Source organism: Schistocerca americana, chromosome 8 (assembly GCF_021461395.2).
Source record: "Schistocerca americana isolate TAMUIC-IGC-003095 chromosome 8, iqSchAmer2.1, whole genome shotgun sequence".
NCBI classification, from domain to species: Eukaryota; Metazoa; Arthropoda; class Insecta; order Orthoptera; family Acrididae; genus Schistocerca; species Schistocerca americana.
In genome coordinates, this window is record NC_060126.1 from 359,949,097 (window position 1) to 359,965,003 (window position 15,907).

Consider the following 15,907-nt stretch of genomic DNA (forward strand, 5'->3'; position numbering starts at 1 on the left):
GAAGCATCCCTCTCCCCTTGAATAACATATCGGTATATATGTAAATTTAAATGAAAATTTCAATTCCCCTCGTAGAAACCGTATTGGATGGGAGGAGGGGATACACGCGACTGCCTGGCGCCCCAATACCCCCGGATCCTGCATCGGTAACACCTCTCACTGGGGTACACTAGTGACGCCGCGTCACGCCGGTAAAGAACTCATAAGGCAGTAGCGGCAGGGCGCGTGTGCGGTGAGCGAGATGGGGCGGCTACGAGGCGGCGGCGGGGGCGGCGGGGGCGCAGGCGGAGGCGTCTTGCCTCATCTGGAAGTCTAATGGCCGCCCGCCCGCCTCTGGGCTGTGCGGCGCGGCGAGGCCTTCTGTACTCTGGCGGCGGCGCCTCCGCAGCGCTCCGACAAATGAAAAACTTCATCAAACAGGCGGCCCAGCGCGCGGATCTGTGCCGAGCAGCGTCGTGCCGCCTACGCAGGGCGCCGCCTCCACGTATGGGGGCAGAAACCGTTCGTACTGGCTTCCACAGCGTCTCACATCTCACAGCTTTGGTGGGTTTGATTGTGATGCTCTTACCATCAGCTTTATCAGTGTCAGATGGAAGGTCATTCATATATGGCAAGAAAAGGACTGGTTGCAGAATTGATCCCTGTGGGGCACCAGTGGTAATTTCTCGTTACGCGGAAGAAGTTTCATAGTGAGAGCTGCAAGAGCTATTTAACATAATTCTTTGATTCCTTTAGGTCAAGCATAAATATTGAGACCAAGTTCATTTTGTTTCAACTACAGCATCTCTTTATTCACGATTCTAGCTGTCTCTACCAGTCAGTTCTTTCAGATATGTGATTTTGATCCCCTAACCACTATGAATTAAGACAGAAAGGAATTAAAGACATTAGCTGCCAGTGGACATTGGTTTATATTAATGGGGCAAATTGAAAATTTGTGCCAGACCAGGATTCAAACTTACTAGGCAGATGTGTTGGTCACTACACCATCAAGACACAGTGGCCGCCACAACAACACGGACTACCCTAGAACGCCCACCGTTAGTCCCAAATTCTTAACTTGTACCACATCGTACTGATGTAGTGACCCTGCTCATTAGTCTCATTATGTGCTAATTCCCGTGAGAGTTCGACCTTGGTGTGCATCTGCACTGAAGGGCTCATTGGCCATAATCGGAGTAATTGTATGTGTGGTGTCTGTTCTTTCGGACATGTGCAGTATGAACTCAAACATCGAAATAGGTGAGATGACGCAAGTAATGAGGGTAATGACCAGGGGGGACTACATCAGTAATGTGTGGTGTAAGTTGAGGTATGCTAAGGTAGCCCATGGGTATGTGGTGATCACTTTGTCCCAATGGCGTAGTGGTCAACGCATCTGCCTATTCGAATTCTGGTCTGGCACAAATTTTCAACTTGCCACATTGCTATGAATCAGTACCCACGGGCAGTTAACGTCTTTAATTCCTTTGTGTCTTAACCGTCCTCTTCTCTCCCCTCCCTCATTTCCTCAACCTCTCATTATTCTTCTCACTCATTCCCTCCCTCTTTCCCTGCTTCCACAGAGTCTGTCACTTTTATAAAATGGAACATTATGACATTCCTGCAGGAAAAGAGCCGGCCGCGGTGGCCGAGCGGTTCTAGGCGCTTCAGTCCGGAACCGCGCGATAGCTACGGTAGCAGGTTCGAATCCTGCCTCGGGCCAGAATGTGTGTGATGTCCTTATGTTAGGTAGGTTTAAATGGTTCTAAGTTCTAGGGGACTGACGTCCTCAGATGTTAAGTCCCATAGTGCTCAGAGCCATTTGAACCATTTTTTACAGGAAAAGAAGTGTCTCTTAAAGGAGGAAAAGCGAAGAAGTAGGGATGGAGCTCAAACTGGTGTTAGGGAAGGATGAGGGAGGAAATGGGCCTTTTGCTTTCAAAGGAACCATCATGGCATTAGCCTTCTGCGATTTAGGGAAACCACAGAAAAAGTAAGCCCTTATCATCGGACGTGAAACTGAACTGCCGTTCTCCCGTATATGAGTCCAGGGTCTTACCACCGCACCGCCTAGCTTGGTCGTCCCTCAAATAATCTACATGAGCTTATGAAGCTTTATTCATAGGAAATACATCCTACTCTTTCCATACACGTTATGCTGCAACGGAAAGCTGTAGGCTGTAGCATATCGTTTCTCTTTCTGTGAATCGAAGATTCAGATGCGCAATTATCCGTTTAGTTTCTGAATTGCGGAGGGATCTGACCCAGTAGAGGGCTATGTCATGCGGACGTAATACTGAGTGTTTGCGGTGCAAAAGTTGGGATCCAATGGAGTTTCTATGATGGCTGAGTTTCGATCGTCTGCTAGCTAGAACGTAATGGGTTGTTTTTCCCTTATCCACGCACAGTGAGCTGTTGGGAAGACGCATAATACATGCTGAATATGGTAGCCCAAGTCTGCTAGAGATTTTCCAAAGTTGTCAAATACTCTCCCACTACAGTTCAGTTGGAAATAATATTGCAAGATCAGTCTAGTAGTAGTTTCCAAAGAAATGCCGTTAGCGGTAGAAGGGGAAGAATGAAGAGCTTGTTCATAAATCAGACAAAAGCGAGTAATTGCTGAGTCAAGATGTTTAAACAGTTTCTGGATTTGCTTGGAGCTGGGGAAATCTGGAAGTGGGGCAACAGGCTTCTGGATGTAGGAGGCATGACATTGTTGCTTGAGAGACGCTGTCTAGTGCGGAAGAGTTTTCTTCCACCGCTAGAATTGGCCTCTTTCCTAGCTCTGTGAGAGTCGTGTCTTAAGCGTATCTGCTGAGTGTAGGTGACGAAATGAGTATATGTATAGTGTGGTCATTTTTGTGTCCTATGATACTGATAGAATTGTGAAACGCAATATCAGCACATACACTATCAATCCTAAAAAAATCTGAGACTGATTTGATTGCTGGCGTGTAAGTGATGTCAGAGCAAAAATTGTGGTGGCAGCTTGAACTGACAACAAATGTACATTCGACCAGTCAGTTATGAGCAAACTGCGCCAAATAGTGGAAGTGTTTCCGTGGTGTCTAAAAATGGCTCTGAGCACTATGGGACTTAACTTCTGAGGTCATCAGTCCCCTAGAACTTAGAACTACTTAAACCTAACTAACCTAAGGACATCACATACCCGAGGCAGGATTCGAACCTAAGACCGTAGCGGTCGCGCGGTTCCAGACTGCAGACTGTAGCGCCTAGAACCGCTCGGCCTGTGGCCGTAGTGTCAACATTGTAGTGACACAAATCGCAGTGGAGCAACGAACTGAACATTTTTAAATTAAGTGTTCAAGACATTCTGCAGAATATTTTGAAGAAGAGAAAAGTAGAAAAGTGTGTTCAAAGAAATCCCGAAAAAAAAAAAAAAAAAAAAAAGAAGACCTGTGGAACGCTGCCGTGACTCGATTGAAATGACAAAGTTGGACATTTCGTTTCTGGGAAACATCATCACGGGTGACGAGAGTTGATGTAATTAGTAGGAAACTTTCACAAAGCGACAAAGTACAGAAATTCACATGAAATATCAACGTTTTGTCAAAATAACCGGCATTCAGACCAACGTGAAGCCCAAGTTGAACAACATTCAAAGAAGGTCTCTTCACGTGTTTAAATGAACGACCTGCCCGTTGTACTCAGGCGGATAGGGAGGGATGGGATGGGACATTCTGCAGAACACTTCAAGAAAATATTTTTTCTATTAGCGCAGTCTCGAAAATCTTTGGACTCACTGGGTAGCCTACTCCTCTAGATCGAATAGCAGCGAGGGGATGGACCGATCATCTTCTACAGTGTCACATGCCCTCTCTTGATGAGACGGTGCGGAGAGGTTTTGGTATTTAATAGAAATTTGGTGCAAAGACATATATACATATCTTAACTTTAAAACTCAATTTTATGGTAATTACTTAATTATACTTAATTCTGACCGCAGCTCGTGGTCTTGCGGTAGCGTTCTCGCTTCTAGAGCACGGGGTCCCGGGTTCGATTCCCGGCGGGATCAGGGACTTTAAACTGCGTCGAGATGACTGGGTGTTTGTGTTGTCTTCATCATCATCATTCATCCCCATTACGGTCGGAGGAAGGCAATGGCAAACCACCTCCGCTAGGACCTTGCCTAGCCGGCGGTGCGGGTCTCCCGCATCGTTCCCTAGGCTCCTCGGAGTATGGGATCTCATCATCATCACTTAATTTTAAAACTTAATTTTAAAACTTTTCGCAAAACTGATCATCATCATACAAGAAGTAATTGGCAAAAAATAAAGAATCAATTGTTGTGAGGAGGTGGTTTCACTGTGGAAGCACTGGGACGCACAGTTTTGGATCATCCATCATTTCATGAGGTGTTTTTGAAAACAGTTTCGCATTTTTCCTAGATACATAATGTCCACAACAAATTATAGTGCTAAATAACAAGAAAAAATGGGCTTAAAATTTAATAGATGTATACCACAGGTACGTACAGTTGCAGTGACTTCATTTCGAAACCACTTATAAAAGCGGTGGTAAAAACTCAAATTTACGTTACAAGAACTTTAGATATACAAACATTCTCCGTCAATGATCTCCTCAGTATGATTACTATAAAAAACCACATCCTACAGCCTCTTACAATCATCTGGCACAATCTGCACGCCGATTGTTGCTTTGAACGCTGTTAAGTGGCTGCTGCAACGCACTACATTCGTAGAAGTACCTCAGTGTACCGCTGGATGTCTTTGTCTTGCAATAGTATCCCTGGGATCATGCAAAAGGCATGGGAACTTCAGACAGAAATCACTGGTGCTCAAAGGGATGAGGAACTTTATACCGACACCTCTACTCACCTCGTAACAAGTACCGGCTGTGAAAAATCATCCAACACCAGGGTTCGAACCGGCTGCTTCCTGGTCGAATGCCACCGCAAATGTGTTAGCAACCTCTTGTGGTTTGACGAACGTTGTGGGTGTGGTGCACTGCCCAACAGTCATATCTCATCGGGACGCGCAAACGAAGAGAGTGAGGCTGAAGGCATTATTCAGTTGGTAGAACTTAGTCCTTCAACAAGCTGACGCTGAATTTATACACCTTTAGGTGTTCCATATAAAAGAATATGCCTGACATTACGTGTGCATAGCCTCTATCCTTATCATTTATAGTGGATCAACACCTACGATAAGGATATGGCGGTAAACGATCGGAAATTTATCGGTGACTAACTGCTAATTACTGAGTGATCTCGTTGTATCAATGAGATTACTCAGTAATTACTGATTTACTGATGTTACTTTAATTACTGTTTACTGATGAAGTCACTCTAACACCCGAAAATATCAATAACACTTCAAACTCACATCGGTGGCCTGGCGGAAACCCTCATACCTTTGTGGAGACACTTTACTATGTAAATGTGTAGAGTGGTGCTAAAGCAAAAAGTTGGTTGGGCGTGCTCGCTTCGTCTTATAAGGCCCCGTTACCTAGAACTTCTGGAAAACAAACGAGCTTCCAGCATTATCTGAACAGGATCCTTTGGTTACAAGAATTGATATGATCTCAGAATATGACGGAGCTCCTGCATATTCTAGTCGTCAGGTGACACAACATCTAAAGCTGACATTCCCCAAGAGATGAATCGGTAAAATTAGACCTGTTTCTTGGCCACCAAGGTCTCTAGACCTTACTCCTAAAGATTTTGGCCTGTGGAGGTGATTGAAAAGCGACGTCTACGAAGAGAGAGTAAACATAAGAGAAGAAATGGTATTTTGGATTATGAATAGCGATGGCCTATAAGAGAACCCCAAGACGACTTCAGATGAGTTACACGTGATGGCAAGAGAATTACAAAGTGTCTTGAACGCGGAGGTGTGACTTATGAAAATCAACTTAGAACTTAATAATTTACGTTTGTTTAACACTTCCTTATATTCAATTCTGCTTAGCCTTCTCCACCTACTCGTGAAATAATCATTATTGTTATGAGATCAACTTCATATTTCGAACCATTTCTCAAAATACAAAATTTTTCTAAGACATCTCTGAAGATGTTGTAGAATTGGCACAAAATATAATTCTTATAATGCGCTTATGTATTTTGAAATATTTGTCGCTTTTGAGTTTTCCCAAAAAGTGAATCTGTGACCCATTAGTGACTGGAAACATGCAAAGCGCACTATAATTATTTTTAATTTGTAAATACTTAACTTACAGCAGAAATATGACGGAAAATAAATGTAACTGAACAACAGTCTTACATTAATATTATGGGATATGAGTTTCCCAATTAATTTTTTGATCCATCTTAGCTCTTAAAACTTAAAAAGATGACATCATAGAAAACTGTGTATGTTAATATAATAGTATAAACAAAATGTGAGAATTATTTTTATGTGATGTCTTACACAGAGGAAATCAATAAAATTTACAGGAAACAGAAGTGAAGTTCCTTACAACATTCATCAAGCCTTAAGCTTTCACTTTGAAATGTACGTTGGCGAAGTAAAAATGCTGTAAAGGGACAGAAGAGAAATTTAACTTCATGGTTTCCATTTCCAATATTAACTAGGAAACACTTCGATAATGTTCTGCAAATCTGTATGTAACTGATCTCGAACCGGCTTTGGCTTCTTAGGCCATCGTCAGGTGACAATTGAATGTTGCAAACAGATAAAAGAACATGCGAATTACCAGATATTACTTATACAGAACATACAAAATAAGGAAGATAAAGACATGTAGAGTGTTTACAAAGGAAAGTATTACATTTTTATATCAGGGAGAAATAGTTACTTTCAATTAAAAATTAAAAATAAAGCTTTGTAACTATTTCTGCATGGCATAGAAATGTAATACTTCCCACCGTAAACGCTCTACACGCCACCATTTTGTTTCTTTTGTATCTTCTACATAAACAATATCTACATAAGTCATACGTGATGTTATCTGTGTTCACTACAGCTGGTTGTCACCTAAGGATATCCTAAGAACCCGAAAGCTGGTTCGTGGTCAAATAAAAATATTTTTTCAGAACATGGGGGAAGCGTTTCTTGTTTAATTCTGATGTCATGTTGCGTCAAGCATAATTCACTTAATGTTTCTATTTATTTCACTGCCTAGATTTTGCCAAGGATAACTACAGTGCATACATGAAATAATCTATTTGCCTTGAACTATCATATAATGTTTTCAGTTATTGTTTTCCGTTACATCATTTACTATAAATCACCAGACAGAGTAACAACCTCAGAATGTCTAGAAATGACTGTCTGGAGTAACAAAGTGGAATGAGCACTTAAACGTAGTTGTGGGCAAGATTTATTGGAAGAATACTGAGAAAATTATTTGACCGATCCTTGATTGTGGTTCTTCAAAGACACATAATAGGTAAGACTAGTATAGAAGAGAGAGAACATACAAAGTAAAGCGGCCTACTTCGATACGAATTAGCTTAGTAATTACGAAAGCACCACAGAGATGCTCAAGAATTTCAGTGGGAGATACCATTACAAAAACGTTGTACCACACACAAATGCGCACTATAAAAATTCTGGTAGTGTACATTCCAAGAAAAGTCAGAGAACACATTGCTGCCTTATACGGCCCACTAAATGGCTATATTGAGAGAATCATAAAAATGATAGAAATTGGAGCTCACATTTAGTACGGAAGCTTACGTAACCATTCATGAACGGAACAGGAAAGGGCTGAAGAGGAATTACCAGTGGTCATAAAAGAACCCTTCGCCACGCTCTATGACGTGGTTTTCGGAGTGCAGATGTACAGGTTAATATAGTAAGAGAACTGGTACTACTTTTTATACCTGTAGTTGTATGATTTGCAAAAATGTCTGTGTAACGTAATTTCTGTAATTAAGATGACTTAAAATAGAACCCTGTGGCATACAATGTGTGATTATTTCAACGTCTGTCTTCGTCGTCCTAATTTCAGCCGTAAGAGAAACAGCAGTTTTATCCTCTCCATTGTAGCAGTAAAGGAAGTAACCTTCGCCATACACCATAATGTGGCTTTCAGAGTGCTGATGTAATGTACATGTACATATAGTAAGAGGGTGGGTACTACGTTATATTGCTACATTTGAATCATTCGCAAATATTTCTATAAATAAGAAACAATAAAACGAGAGTATGACCCTGTGATACATGATGTAAGATTAGTTCAACGTCTGACTTGACCATTCAAATTTCAGTCACAAACGGAGGCAGAAGTTTTAATCGTTCTGATATAATAGTAATAAATGTACGCTCCGACACATAATGTAACGTGGCTTTCAGACCACAGATGTAGCTGTAGATTAGATATGGTAAGAGAATGGGTACTACTTTTTATTCCTGTGCTTGTAGCATCTGCAAAAATGTCAGTTGAAGATAACGTATGTACTGAAGGTTCTCATAACAAGAAATGAGAAGGAGCGATCTGCATGTATTTTAAATGAAGCTTTTAATAGCTGAGATCGCGTTCAAAACTGTTTTTTTTTATTTTTATTGACGAGTTTCAACAAGTAAGATTGCCATCATCAGATCTTTAAAAACGTTTTATGCGTAGTGCATGCAGCTGCACTATGTATCTCAAGTGGCAAGGTTTCAAAAACTGCTTCACTTGTAAATGTGAACATAGACATAAATGTACAGTTTTACTATATATTGTGAATTTTAACAGCTGCCGGCCGAAGTGGCCGCGCGGTTCTGGCGCTGCAGTCTGGAACCGCGAGACCGCTACGGTCGCAGGTTCGAATCCTGCCTGGGGCATGGATGTGTGTGATGTCCTTAGGTTAGTTAGGTTTAACTAGTTCTAAGTTCTAGGGGACTAATAACCTCAGCAGTTGAGTCCCATAGTGCTCAGAGCCATTTGAACCATTTTTTAACAGCTTACACGCATCAAAGGAGTGCAACATTTGCAGACATGCCAAGTTCCACGTGGTATATTTTGTTGTTGTTCTGGTCTTCAGTCCAGAGACTGGTTTGATGCAGCTCTCCAGGCTACTTTATCCTGTGCAAGCTTCTTCATCCCCCAGCACCTACTGCAACCTACATCCTTCTGAATATGTTGATTTTATTCATCTCTTGGTCTGCCTCTACGATTTTTACCCTCCACGCTGCCCTCCAATACTAAATTGGTGATCCCTTGATGCCTCAGAATATGTCCTACCAACCGATCCCTTCTTCTACTCAAATTGTGCCACAAATTTCTCTTCTTTCCAATTCTATTCAATACCTCCTCATTAGTTATGTGATCTACCAATCTAATCTTCAGCATTTTTCTGTAGCACCACATTTCGAAAGCTGCTATTCTCTTCTTGTCTAAACTATTCATCGTTCACGTTTCACTTCCATACATGACTACACTCCATACAAATAAATTCAGAAACGACTTCCTGACACTTAAATCTATACTCGATGTTAACAAATTTCTCTTCTTCAGAAATGCTTTCCTTGCCATTGTCAGCCTATATTTTATGTTCTCTCTACTTCGACAATCATGAGTTATTTTGCTCCTCAAATAGCAAAACTCATTTACTACTTTAAGCGTCTCATTTCCTAATGTAATTCCCTTAGCATCACCCGATTAAATTCGACTACATTCCATTATCCTCGTTTTGCTTTTGTTGATGTTCATCCTTTATCCTCGTTTCAAGACAGTCTATTCCGTTCAGCTGCTCTTCCAGGTCTCTTGCTGTCTCTGACAGAATTACAATGTCATCGGCGAACCTCGAAGCTTTTATTTCTTCTCCGTGTATTTTGATTCCTACCCCGAATTTTTTTTTATTTCCTTTACTATTTGCTCAATATACAGATTGTATAACATCGGGGATAGGCTACAACTCTGTCTCACTCCCTTCCCAACCACTGCTTCCCTTTCATGTCCCTCGACTCTTGTAACTGGCATCTGGTTTCTGTACAAATTGTAAATAGCCTTTCGTTCCCTGTATTTTACCCCTGCCACTTTCAGAATTTGAAAGAGAGTACTCCAGTCAACATTCTCAAAAGCTTTCTCTAAGTCTACAAATGCTAGAAACGTAGGTTTGCCTTTCCTTAGTCTAATTTAGCTGTGTATATTTTTACTTGTGGCAGAACTGTGTGTAATTTTATTTTTGATAAACTGTCTGGAATGTGTAATATACTTTCCACAAAAATGTTAACATGACACAAGTAATGAGCACACAATGGAACATTATGTACAACCAAAAAAGTTTTTAAAGAGCTAAAGATGACGGTGTTACCTGTTGAAATGATTAATAAAAAAACAGTCTGTATGCGATCATAACTATAAAAAATTCTTTAAAATGATATAGGTATACAAGTAAGAAATAACAGGGGGCCTAGAATTGAACTCTGTGGTAGACGGTGCTTGATTACTTGAAAGTCTGCTACATCCATCGGAATTTAAATTATAAAAGTGCCACCAGTTTTAAGTGGCATTAAGACAGTCAATACTTGTTGTTCTTTTACTTGTATCGTTCATAAAAATCTGAGCTCAGATTAATTTATATTGTTGAGAAATAACAGAGGATCCGAAATACACGATGTTTTATTACTCCAGCGCCTGATTCGTCCATCAGAATTTCAACTGTAAGAGTTTCAGCAGCTTTAGCCGTTGTGGCACAGAGGGGGTTTTCAAGTTTGTGTCCGCCTCCCGTAGTCTACCGAGCTGCAGGAAGACTCGCTCACCGCTAGACCTCGGACGGAGAGCGAGGGCCCACGACGGCGACTGAGGCAGCGACAGCGACAGCGACAGGAACGGACGAGTCGCGGGCAAACAACAGCGGGCGCTCTAATCAGGCGGAAAGTCGAGGCGGCGACGGCTGCTAACGCGGTTTGCGATCGCGGTCTTCATTAGGGCCGCGGGCCGCCTAATGAACGGCGCCATTTGAATACGGACCGCTCCAATCTGCGGGCCTCTCCCCTTTCCCCTTACTCTGCTTCTCCGCTCCTTACAGAACTCCCCGCCCACCACTTCTTTCTTTTTTTCTACTACCCTCGCCTCTTTACTTTTACCTCCACCCACCTCTTTCTCTCAAAATAAATTCCCGCGTTACTACGTACTTTCTTAACCGACCCTCCGCCCGTTTTATCTCAATTTTTCGAAAAAAATAGAGAAAAAAAGAATATCTATATATATATACAGCAAAGTAAAGAGAGGGACGGCAAGGAAAGAGGGGAGATCTCTTCCCTCGAAAATCTCTGGAATGGGGTGGCGGAAGGGGAGGGGGGGGGGTGGTAGGAAAGAGGGAAGGAAAGGAGTTCTTTAAAAGAAGCATAAGGAAGCAGTCCCGGAGAATTCTTAATTTGTCACAGTTTGCATGTGCTTGTGATTCCGATCGTTAACGGCTTCCCGACGAGAGGAAAGTGTATGGATCGGTAGCAGCGAGAGCAGTGGTACAGGACTTGGTCGTACTGCTGGAAAGGGGAGGGGCGGTATGATGAGAGGGAGAGGAGAGAGAAGGCGGAAGGTGATCGCGTAGGTAGCGAAATTCTCGCTCTGAATCGGCCGCCACAGTCAGGCCAATGTGCTTGCCTACGTGTGTTTGCTCCTACATTTCCATGGTAATACACGGAATAATTAAATAAAAATGAATTTTTTGTATACTGGGTAGCTATAATTAAAGTGCAACTACTCACAGAGGCCCAATGTGGGATATAATTCTCATATGGCTGCGAAACTTCATAGATATGCTAATGCGTTAACACGAAACTGATTTGCACTGGAAAAAAATTAGTTCCAATTTTGGCCGCCAGGTGTAACTCTGGCGCTGTACACCATTTGAATGACGCTATGACATCCGCAATGTCATTTGGCAAGCCGTAACATGTGTGAACAGTATGGCTATCGAGAAGAGAAATCGTGCTCTGTTAGCGAAATTGTTCTTTGTGAACGGCAGCAATTACAGTACTTCATCGAGAGTGTATTGTCGACTGACATGTATTAGGAGAGGGCTAATGTCATTAATCGGTTTAAAGAAGGCGGTAATGAAACTCGTAAGCATGCGTAAGTTGGAAGACGAAGTCGTCCTATCCCGGTGGAAGTTACTGATGAGCTTGTTGTTGCTGTAACAGATACTGCAGCACATGCCCCAGTGCTAGTGCTCATCCAGTGTCACGAGAATTACCCACCCCATGGAAAAAAGTACCGAAATTTTTGCGGTCTACTTTACGTTGGTACCGGTATAAGATCCAAACGGCGCAGCAACTGAAACCTCATGATTTGCCCTTCAGTTTCTGGCACAGATCGACGTTGATGACATGTACCCAGGGAATATTCTTTAGTTCTATGGAGTGACCAGCACTTTCTACACTGCAGGCTGCAACGAATACACAGAACTGCAGAATCTGCTGTACCGTTAAACCGCGTGTCGTGCGTGAAGAACCATTGATCTCGCCGTATGTGATTGTATGGTGAGGATTCGCAAGCACCTTTATTCTCGGTCCGTTCTCCTTTGAAGAGGACCTGTCAGGTGTACCGTGACGCCTACACGTGTTTGAGACCTCCTTATACATCATGTGATTCCTCGTTTGGAACAGCGCATCCGTCCGGAAACCACTGTTTTCATGCAAGATGGGGCAACATTTTTCATGTCGTTCATCTAGTGAAAGACCTGTTTAATGCAACCTTCCAGGAACATGTTATCTTCAGAGGTTTTCCAGATGCATGATCTGTAAGAGCACCTGATCTGATTCCATGTGACATTTGCCTCTGGTGATGTCTAAAAGAACCCATTTACCAGGGTCGCCTGCGGTGTCTACTTTATTTGAAGGCCAGTACACAGCAACTGCGGATCACATCGTTTTAAGGATGCAGAATCTCGTCGCCATCTACGTTGCTCACGTTGAACCATTTGTGTAAGAGGCGTTTAATAATAAAGTCAATATTATGCTTTGTCACTTGTTTGACCTTTCCTGGTCAAACCTCGTTCCTAATCCATTTCATATGGAAACATTTCTACAACTGTTTTTTGCATTCAGAATGGCAGATCTGCACGTTGGAACGAAAATTTTTCCAGTGAAAATCAATTCTGCATTAACGCATTAGCATATCCATAAAGTTCGACGACCATAGGATAATTACAGCCCACACTGGACCTGTGTGAATAGCTACACTTTAATTATAATCACCCTGTACCGCGTTTTTAAATCACACTAACACGAATTCTTTACAGACGAATGGAAAAAACTGATAGAAGCTGACCTCGGGGAAGATCAGTTTGGATTCCGTAGAAATGTTGGAACACATCAGGCAATACTTACCCTACGACATATCTTAGAAGAAAGATTAAGGAAAGGCAAACCTACGTTTCTAGCATTTGTAGACTTAGAGAAAGCTTTTGACAATGTTGATTGGAATTCTCTCTTTCAAATTCTGAAAGTGGCAGGGGTTAAATACAGGGAGCGAAAGGCTATTTACAATTTGTATAGAAAGCAGATGGCAGTTGTAAGAGTCGAGGGGTATGAAAGGGAAGCAGTGGTTGGGAAGGGAGTGAGACAGAGTTGTAGCCTATCCCCTATGTTATTAAATCTATATATTGAGCAAGCAGTAATGGAAACAAAAGAAAAGTTCGGAGTAGGTATTAAAATCCATGAAGAAGAAATAAAAACTTTGAGGTTCGTCGATGACACTGTAATTCTGTCAGAGACAGCAAAGAACCTGAAAGAGCAGTTGAACGGAATGGGCAGTGTCGTTAAAGGAGGGTATAAGACGAACATCAACAAAAGCAAAACGAGGATAATGGAATGTAATCGAATTAAGTCGGGTGATGCTGAGGGAATTAGATTAGGAAATGAGACATTTACAGTAGGAAAGGAGTTTTGCTATTTGGGGAGCAAAATAACTGATGATGGTCGAAGTAGAGAGGGTATAAAATGTAGACTGGCAATGGCAAGGAAAGCGTTTCTGAAGAAGAGAAATTTTTTAACATCGAGTATAGATTTAAGTGTCGGGAAGTCGTTTCTGAAAGTATTTGTATGGAGTGTAGCCATGTATGGAAGTGAAACGTGGACGATAAATAGTTTAGACAAGAAGAGAATAGAAGCTTTCGAAATGTGGTGCTACAGAAGAATGCTGAAGATTAGATGGGTAGATCACATAATTAATGAGGAGGTATTGAATAGAATTGGGGAGAAGAGGAGATTGTGGCACAACTTGAGTAGAAGAAGGGATCGGTTGGTAGGACATGTTCTGAGACATCGAGGGACCACCAGTTTAGTTTTGGAGGGCAGGGTGGAGGGTAGAAATCGAAGAGGGAGACCAAGAGATGAATACACTAAGCAGATTCAGAAGGATGTAGGCTGCAGTAGGTACTGGGAGATGAAGAAGCTTGCACAGGAAAGAGTAGCCTGGAGAGCTGCATCAAACCAGTCTCTGGACTAAAGACCACTACACACACAACACACACCATACTGAGTCATAACTCCACACAGATAGTCCTGAAAATTTCTTATTGCGAATTTTTAGTAGCTAGGACATTACTTGTAAGATTCAAAAGGAAAACGTGAGGCGCATACAATAAGCAACAGTAAAGAGGTGAATTATTCGTGCATCAGTTATGTACTATGTGCGCCCCATCTCTTTCGTTTTAAATCTTACAAGTTTTACATAGGTATTCAAAATTCGCAATCACAAATGGGGCTGTATGGGGCTACGAACGTGTGTGGAACTAGAAGCAATTATTTTTTACCTTTTAGTGTGATTTAAAAACGTGGTATATTAAACGTTCATTTTTATTCAAATAATTGATTTGTGATTTTTAGGCTTGTGTGCGTGAAACTTGTCGAGCGACTTCAAATATCTTGATGAGATTACAGCAGAGACATGTGGTAAATTTTAGGTTATGTTCTTACATTTTCTCGTTTTGAGAGTACTGAAGGGCGATCTGTTTTAATTGTTAAAAACCATCCAAAAGCCAAGATCGAACAAAATATTTTTTGTTGAAGACAACCGCTCAGAACAGTCGCAGGTGTCATCTTCAAGTCTTCAACATGTTTTTAGTAGTAAAACATGTTCATTTTACGCTGAACTTCATGCAAAAGATGTCAAGTGGATAAAACTCAACACACAGATCCTTGTCCAAAAGGCCATGTCCATCCAACCACTTGACATCTTGTGCATGATATTCAGCATAAAATGAACATGTTTTGCTACAAAAAAAAAAAAAAAAAAAAAAAAATAAATAAATAAATAAATAAATAAATAATGCTTTCGACTTGAAGATGAAATCCAAGAGTGTTGAAACCGGTTGTCTTGAATAAAATTATTTTGTGGCGTCATGGCTTTTGAATGGTTTTTAACAGGTTGTTTTAGTTTCTTTTCTTCTGTTTGAACCAATATGTTGCTTCCTTCTATGTAAATCTTGCGAAGAGGCAAAACGTACAGGGCTTTGGGCTCACACAGAAGCTTATCAGCTATCGTTCTTCCTGCGAGCCATGTGAGACTGGAATATGGAAAAAATGGAAACGGCAGTGGCACATACACCAGACAAGAAAGTGAGAGGGTCATAATTAGCCTAAATTTGGAACAAAATTGATGTACATGGTCAGAGTACCAGCAGATGAGTTTCCAAGGCTCGAAATACATCGTGCATTTGAAATAAAATCATGATTGTGACTGAAGGCATTTTTTGGTTATTTTACGAAAATAATGCAGTCATGGAAGAAATGCAATGGATAAAATTAAGTGATACTGCGTTGTTATCCAGTTCTGAGTTGTGTTGAAAGTTTCTAGTCCTTAGCTCATCAGGTAATGACGCCAGTAAACAAAGTATTCTCCGCCATACAACAAACAACTAAACGAAGTAATGCTGCAGTATCAACCAGTTCTGAGCTGCGCTTAAATTTCAAGTTCCTAGCCCATCAGGAAGTTAGTATAACGCTCACTGTAAAATCTGTACCATGCATAGAGACAGACAGTA